Genomic DNA, 8,972 nt, shown 5'->3' with positions numbered 1-8,972 from the left:
TCTTTCTTCTCTGGAATTTTAGCAAATCAAACCTCTCCTGCCTTTTCTGAAAATAAGCCAGAGGAAAAGTAGATGAGAGATTATACAGAAACAGTCTTTAGATGCTGTCTGACTCCAAGTACAATCTTCTCTTGGGTATAAGTTCTCACTGTTATTCAATGAGTCCAAGCACAAGGAAGTTGATTATACCAGATTTGAAATAAAAATCCTCCCAGCACTTTGGGAGGCTGAGGCGGGTTGATCACCTGAGGTCAGGAGTTTGAGACCAGCCTGGACAACATGGTGAAACCCTGTCTCTACTAAAAATACAAAAAATTAGCTGGGCATGGTGGCAGATGCCTGTAATCCCAGCTACTTGGGAGGCTGAGGCAGGAGAATCACTTGAACCTGGGAGGCAGAGGTTTCAGTGAGCTGAGATCACGCCACTGTACTCCAGCCTAGGCAACAAGAGTGAGACTCTGTCTCAAAAAAACAAAAACAAAAACAAACAGGAAAAAAAACAACCAAAGTAAAAACCCAAGTAGATTTCTCTTGTTTTGGTGGACTTGTTTGCATTTCTCATATTCTTTCATAAGTTGGTTAAATTGGCATGGACCCCAGGCGGATTTGGGAATAAAATACACTTTGTATCAAAGTGTACTGTAAGAAACCATCTGGAGCGGAGGGCTCTCAAACACAGTTCCTTCAGGCCTCATTTGGTCCCAGGCATGGGTCACCCAGCACAGTTCATTTCATATACTTTCATCCCACCTGGAGCTCTTTTGGTTATAACCTCCCAATTTGCTTTACAGCTATCACTTCACTAAGGGGAGACATTTTTAAAATAGTCTTTTCTTCAACTTCAAAACAAATCTTTAGAAATTTTTAAAAGGGGAGTATTGGGGCAGAACCCAGGAGAACCAATTCGTTGTATCAACCCACAGATCTTGCAGTTTTCACCAAGTTTGAGAGACACAACTTTCAAGTACAGGCACTACCCCTACATTTCTTAGGAAGTGGTGCAAGGGGTCTGGACAACACAGACTCATTATGCCAGTCACATCTAAAGGTTTTTCAATAACTTATTGTTAGGCCTTTCCCTGTCTATGTGTCTACTAAGGGCTAGGAATATGGGGGATGGGTTTAGCTAGGCAGAGTCTATCATGCTGGTCTAGGAAATGATCCCAGAGTTAGTAGAAAACAGTCTCCTCAACAGTGTCTACGGCTAGGTTGCATACCATCCAGAAGCCATGAAGACTAAGTGTGGAATAAAGCTCTCACTGTTTCAGTCCTATTAATTATGTTGCTTTATGAATGTTTTTCCTGCTTAATAACTGTTGCCAGATGCAATGTGTCTTGAGGGCCCAAGTTGGAAAGATCACTTTAGTGCCTGACCACCTATAGCTGCCATTGACTACAGCTCTTCTGGAGATAAAAATAGTCCAAGTCTTGCTTGATTTTGGGTTTTTTTTTTTTTAATGATCAAAAGAAAAGTCATTTTGTTGTGGCTTTAAAAAACTAAGTCTGTCTAAATAAGCATGACCTTCCCATTATACTGGACTGCAATCTGTTCCTGGACTGACTAGGCAGAAAAAGAACTATCAGAAATCATCTTAAAGTTGTGTGTGTGTGTGTGTGTTTGTTCGTTGAGTCTATTAGCAAGAACACTGTTTGAACACAAGGCAAAGTCTTCTGGCTATTAAGTATGAGAAGATGAGACCTCAAATTTATGAAAAATTTCAGAAATTTGAGTTTCCCATGCCAGCCAAGTTTGTTTTTTGATTTCATGCCCAGCACTTTTTTTTCCTATTTTGAGTTAGATTTAAATTTCACAGATGCCTTAGACATAATAAGTATTTATGAAATACACTCATCCCTCAGTATCCATGAGGGACTGGTTCCAGGACTCCCCTCAGATACCAAAATCTACAGATGCTCAAGTCCCTTATATAAAATGGTATAGTATTTGCATATAACCTACGCACATCCTCCCATATGCTTTAAATGATCTCTAGATTACTTATAATACAAAATACAATGTAATGTTATATAAATTATTATAGGGTATTGTTTAGATAACTGTGACAAGACTAAAGGTGCATACATGTTCAGTACAGGCCCAACCATCCTCTTTTGTTTTTCAAATACTTTTGACCCATGGTTGGTTGAATTCATGGATGCAAAACCCATAGATACAGAACACATACAGTTGGAGTGCCAACTGTAGAAGATAAAATATACAGAAATATATAGAGATGTGGTATATCAAACCATGGTTAGACTATGTCAGTCATTCTCATAAAGGTTCTGGGCAAGTTTTTAAAGTAAGTTAACAATTAGCTTTATAAAATATTTCCAGGAAATAATGTATATTTTCATAAGTTCCACTTATGAAAGCATCCACATTTTAAAAGATATTTTCAGAGTCTGGGTTTCCTTTTCTTTTTTCATTAAAGTGCCATAATGTTAAATAATTGATAGGAACTCACATAAAGTTACCATTCCTTTTGTCCCAGCTCTGGGGAAAAAAAATAAGAAAGAAAAAAAAATTTAGGGATCACATGAGGACTTTAAATTAGATCTTGGGGTAATTAATACATCTTTAAAAATCAAGGTTAGATGGAGTCTGCCTTCAGGTACCTTTATGTGTTCTACTATATATGTGTCAGGATTATCTCACTTTAGAAAAATGGAGAAAAAAAAATGGTACTTTGGAAATTTGGTCAAGCATCTAAGAAACTCACTGAAAGAAATTTCTTCATACTAACTTCATATTCCTCTTTTGTTAGAACAAAATTTGCTACACACTTTATCTTAACTAGAGTAATGATTTTGATAAAGATAATAAGCAAGTCAAATTGCTACACTGAATGCTGAACAGAGCAGAGTGGAGACAGTACACGGGAGATAAAAGGTTGACTTGGTGGGATGTCACCAGGCAGGTTATGGAGGGCCTTAGGAAACATATAGAGGAGTTTAGATCTCACACACACACACACACACACACACACACACACACACACCACATGCTTATTATAAAGGCAGTCATGATAAATATTAGTGCCTCCTCCTACAATCCATGTTGTCAAAGCAATGGCTATTACAACATCAATGCCTTTATGCCATTTGTCTGGAAGTTCATGAATCTTGGTAAGGTTCAACTGGAGGAGAACAGACTTTTACAATGTTCTGCCAGCCTTGGTGCATGTTGTTTACCTCGCCTGACTTATAAACACAAATAATGTCTATTAGGCATTGTTATTAGTAATGCTGGATTTATTTGGTATTTCTTCTTCCATCACAAATAAAAGAGCACTGGAGTCTTATCTCATTTATCTTCATAAAAAAGGAAAGAAGCTATTTGAACTTCTCTTTCTGCCTGACGTTTCCTCCTTTCCCACTCACCCAGAATTCCAGATCAATCTTTATAGAGCAGCCTTTTATTTTAAAAACTGATATTTGCATGGCTGGGTGCAGTGGCTCATGGCTGTAATCCAGCACTTTGGGAGGCTGAGGTGGGCAGATCACTTGAGGTCAGGAGATCCAGACCAGCCTGGCCAATATGGTGAAACCCCATCTCTACTGAAAATACAAAAAATGAGCTGGGCATGGTGGCGCATGCCCATTATCCCAGTACCTGGGAGCCTGAGGCTGGAGAATGGCTTGAACCCCGGAAGCAGAGGCTGCAGTGAGCTGAGATTGTGCCAGTGCACTTCAGCCTGGGTAACAGAGCGAGACTCTGTCTCAAAACATAAATGAATAAGATTAAAAACAACAACTTATATTTGGAGAATCTTTCCACAGTCCCTTGAGGAGAAAGTCCATACTACTAATTCTAACAGGACATGCAGCTTTATTACTCCATCGCCCATCCAGCTGTGTTTCCCAGAATTACTCAGCATACACCCTCAGCCTGAGTGGGGGTTCTCTCCTTTTGTCTCAGTCTTTCCTGGTCTTGGTTCTCTTCTTCATGCTCTTCTCTCCACTCAGGCTCTTCTTCCTCTTCCTTTGCCTTCACCAAAACCTTTTCAATTTCTCCAACTAAAATTCTGTCTTCTCTGTGAAACCTTACCAGGCTGCTCCAGCTCATTCTAGACTCCAACGTGAACAGTTGGTTTATTTGTAGAGTATTACCAATGAAAACATGAAGCATGGTGTGGTTCAGGCAAGACAAGGGTTTGGGTCTTCTGAGTGGGTTCTATCCCTTCGATCACCAACCTTTGTGCCACTTCTCTTTCTTTGTTTTTGAGACAGAGTCTCACTCTCACCCGGGCTGGAATGAAGTGGTGCAGTCTTGGCTCACTGCAACCTCTCCCTCCTGGGTTCAAGGAATTCTCCTGCCTCAGCCTCCTGAGTAGCTAGGATTACAGGCATGTGCCACCATGCTTAGCTAATTTTTGTATTTTTAGTAGAGACAAGGTTTTACCATGTTTGCCAGGCTGGTCTCGAACTCCTGACCTTGTGATCTGCCCACCTCAGCCTCCCAAAGTGCTGGGATTACAGGCATGAGCCACTGCACCCGGCCTCTCTCTTTCATTTTAATAAACATTATATTTTGAGCACTTTTAGTTTTCCAGCAAAACTGAGCAAGAAAGTACGGAGAGTTTCCAATATACACGCAGTCTGCACACACATACAACCTCCCCCACTGTCTACAGCCCCCACCAGGCTCATACACTTGCTAAATCAGTGAACCCACATTGATACATCATTATTACCCAAAGTCCACAGTTTAAGGTTTATTCTTGACATTGTACATTCCATGGTTTTTGACAAATGGATAATGACATGTATTCACCATGTTTCACTGTCCTAAAAACCCTCTCTGCTCCTCCTATTCATCCCTTCCTCCCTTGCCACTAACCCTGATCATTTTACCAATCAGTAATACCCAGTGATCTTTTTAGTGTTTCCATAGTTATGCATTTTCCAAAATGTCATTTCCAAAATGACATATAGTCACTATGTAGCCTTTTCAAACTGGTTTCTTTGACTTAATCATATCCCTTTAAATTTCCTCCACATCTTTAGGGTTTGATGGTTCATTTCTTTTCAGTGCTGAATAACATTTCATTATCTGGATGTACCACAGTTTATTTATCCAGTTAATTTACCACAGTTTATTCACTGAAGAACATCTTTGTTGCTTTAACATTTTGGTAATTATGAGTAAAGCAGCTGTAAACATACATACTCAGGGTATTTTGGTGGACATAAGTTTTCAACTCCTTGGGGTAAATACCAAGGAGCATGATTGTTGGATTGTATGGTTAAGAGTGTGTTTAGTTTTGTAAGAAACTGCGGCTGTACCATTTTCCATTTCCATCAGCGATGAATGAGAGTTCCTGTTGCTCAGCATCCTCATCAGTAATTGGTGTAGTCCCTGTTCCAGATTTTGGCCATTTTAATAGGTGTTCAGGGGTATTTCATTGTAGTTTTAATTTGCAATTCCCTAATAATACATGTAAATATAGATGTGGAGTATCTTTTCATATGCTTTAATTACCATCTGTGTATGTTCTTTGGTTAGGTGTCTCTTCAGATTGTTTGCTCCTTTTTTCTTTTTGAGATGAAGTCTCCCTCTTCTTGCCCAGGCTGGAGTGCGGTGGCACCGTCTTGGCTCACCACAACCTCCACCTCCCGGGTTCAAGCCATTCTTGTGCCTCATTCTCCCGAATAGCTGGGATTATAGACTCCCATCACCACACCTGGCTAATTTTTGTATTTTTAGTAGAGACAGGGTTTCACCATGTTGGCCAGGCTGGTCTCAAACTCCTGACCTCAGGTGATCCACCCACCTTGGCCTCCCAAAATGCTAGGATTCCAGGCATGAGCGACCGTGACCAGCCTTGTTTGCTCATTTTTTAAAAAATGTGGTTATTGCAACTAAGGAACTGTATTGTTTGTTTCGTTTTTGATTTGTATTTATTTATTTGTTTGTTTATTTTTAGGGACTCCTGTGTTCAAAGTGATCTTCCTGCTTCAGTCTCCCAAGTAGCTGGGACCATAGCATGCACCACAATTCCCTGATAAGAAAAATAATTTTTTAAAATAAAGACGGGGTCTTGCTATGTTGCCCAGGCTGGAGTGCAGTGGCTACTCATAGGTAGTATCATAATGCATTGCAATCTTGAACTCCTGGACTCAAGCAATCCTCCTGAGTAGCTGGGACTATAGGCTCATGCCACTGCACTTGGCTTGTGGCCTATTTTTTTAATGAGGTGGTTTGTTTACTTATTGTTAAGTTTAAAGCATTCTTTGGATTCAAGTCTTCCATCAGATATGGCTTTTGCAAATATTTTCTGCCAGTCTGTGGCTTGTCTTCCCATTCTTTTGATTTCACTATTTTTTTTTTTTTTTTTGGTATGTGTTTCTCAACTTTTCCTTCTTTGTTCTCCCTTTCTTTTTTGAGATGGAGTGTCGATTTTGTTTCCCCAGCTGGAGTACAATAGCGAGATCTTGGCTCACTGCAACCTCCGCCTCCCAGATTCAAGCCATTCTCCTACCTCAGCTTCCCGAGTAGCTGGGATTACAAGTATGTGCTACCACGCCTGGCTAATTTTTTGTATTTTTAGTAGAGACAGGGTTTCTCTATGTTGGTCAGGCTGTTCTCAAACTCCTGACCTGAGGTGATTCACCCACCTTGGTCTCCCAAAGAGCTGGGATTACAGGTGTGAGCCACTGTGCCTGGCTTCTCCCTCTCTTTCATCAGTATAGAACATATCCAGTCCCAAGTGCCACAGTCAGACAAATCAAAAGAGAGCTGCATTTGTTATCAGGATAATTTCCAAAGGGTCTTGGGATATTATAAAGCCTGAGATTTGAGAAAGAAAAAAAAATGCATCTGCCAGTTCAAGAAAAATAATGATAAATTATTTTTAAATTATATTAAAATAATTTATATTAAATAAATGAAAATAATTGAAGAGCATATATAATATTGAGGTAGGAAGTTGGTAAGAAATATAAATAGTGCTTACGTCTCTGAAGAGGCAAGTCGAAGCCTTCACCTCTGGCCTAGAAGAAACACTTCTTTAGTGAAAGTTCAGACAGAGCCGCAAGATGTTCAGCTAAACTAACACGTTGGGTTAAGAGAAAAGGCAAAGAAGAGCACATTTCAAAGGGCATATTCAGTGATGTTGTTTCACCAAGGACCCTATATTTGTAAATTTAAAAAAAAAGTGTTTTCGAATCATTCTGTAAAACCACAAGAAATTTCTCTGAAGAAGGAATTATTTCCTTAAGAAAGAACAGACAGAATAGGGATGTAAATAACTCAAAAAGAAAAAAAAAATCCATGTCGAAGCACATCACACAAATCTATTAATAAAAGATTTTAGAATTCAGTTCCCGACTTCCATTTTTTTCTGCCTCCTTGGTTCCTGGTGATATGCAGAGCTGGGTCAGATTTATCTTGCTCTTTCAAAATGAACATGAATAAAGAAAATAAAGGTCTTCTAAGACTCCCTTTACATTTGGTAGTTAATGGTAACTTATGACTGTTTTTAAATTTCTTTTGTTGAGTCATGGACTCTCCTCCTCCCCCACTCCTAAGTTTTCAGGGTCAACGGGCAACCTTTTCTAAATCACAAGACTGGATTTGCTATGCTTGGTCTTGCTCCAGCGTCTTTATTATCCCTGCTGTTGTGCACTACATAGTTCTGTAGACACATGAGATAAAATGGAGAAACAAAACCGGGAGATTAGTCCCAGACCTGTTGCCAACCGATTTGAAACTGTTGCTCACTGTAAGTACACAACATAATGAATGGTCTTTTATTCATGAGTCTTTTAAAACAGAAATCCTGGGGCAGGGGAGGATTTCTAGTTCTGTCAACCTCATTTGTTCATCCTTTGCCTCATCTTCCTAGTCTGTTCCGTAGTGTTGTTGAAGAAGAATTTTGTTTTCTTTTCTTCTGTAATTCCTTTTATCCTCAGAGTATAATGACAGCCAGATTCTTCTCTAACATCTACTGCAAAATGCCTTGAGTATTTTTCTACCATCTTATCTTAACATAGAAAGAAGTAGGAAGGATATACGTATAATCATTTATCATCCACCAGATCTTGCTTCCAGAAATACTTAGTCTTCAATTGTAATGTCTCAGGAAACCTATTGAAGTAGGGAGCTGGGGGCAGTCGTTAACTTTGAGGAATTAAGTAACATTTTTACCATGAAATGTGAGTCCATAGAGTCAACCTCACAGAGCTGATGCCTGGACAAGGGAGACCCAGGGAGTTTAAACAAGTTGCTGCAAGTATGATTAGCTACTATTAAAACTCACCAGAACTGGAACCCAACTCACTCTCCTCTCAGTTGAACACATTTCATTTTGACAGGAATTTCTGAATACCCAAAGCAGACTCAAAGTCTCCTATCTCAGCCCAGGATGTTTCTGAAATACATGAACAGAAGGATTCGGAGACCTTGTGCTGTTTCCCAGGGATTTATGATCTGACATTCTATGGAGATACCCAACTCTCTCCTTGATCAGAGCCAAATCCCCAAGGATCTCAGACTCAACCCACTATTTTCAGGGTTGGCCCAGGGCAGAGCTGACACAGCTGTAACATTCTAGAGCACACCCACAACTCTGGATGAACCAGGACAGAATGGGGTGGAAGAAGGATACAAGATCACCCATTTTTCCAAGGGGGCCGTCTGTTGACACATTATAAACGCAGTAACGGCGGGAGCCAGTATCCCCCCTCGCATTAGTTGTAATGAAACGTCTTCAAAGCATAAGAATTTTGCTTTATCCTTAATTATCTTCTTCATTTTGCAGAAAAATAAAGGGACTTGTCATCGAGTACTTTACCTTGAGTCACAAATCAGCCAAGTGTGCATGTGGTTTTTTTCCAAGTCTGCACAAGAGTGGAACATTTTGTTTTACGAGTGTGAGATGTTTGAAATAAATACAAATCTGCCAAAAGGCTTCCTCCACATTGGTCTGGGACTAGGCAGAACAGGCGCTGACCTCCCGAGGGAGGGA

Source organism: Callithrix jacchus, chromosome 1, assembly GCF_049354715.1.
Source record: "Callithrix jacchus isolate 240 chromosome 1, calJac240_pri, whole genome shotgun sequence".
NCBI lineage: Eukaryota > Metazoa > Chordata > Mammalia > Primates > Cebidae > Callithrix > Callithrix jacchus.
Note: the sequence above shows the minus strand (reverse complement) of the source record.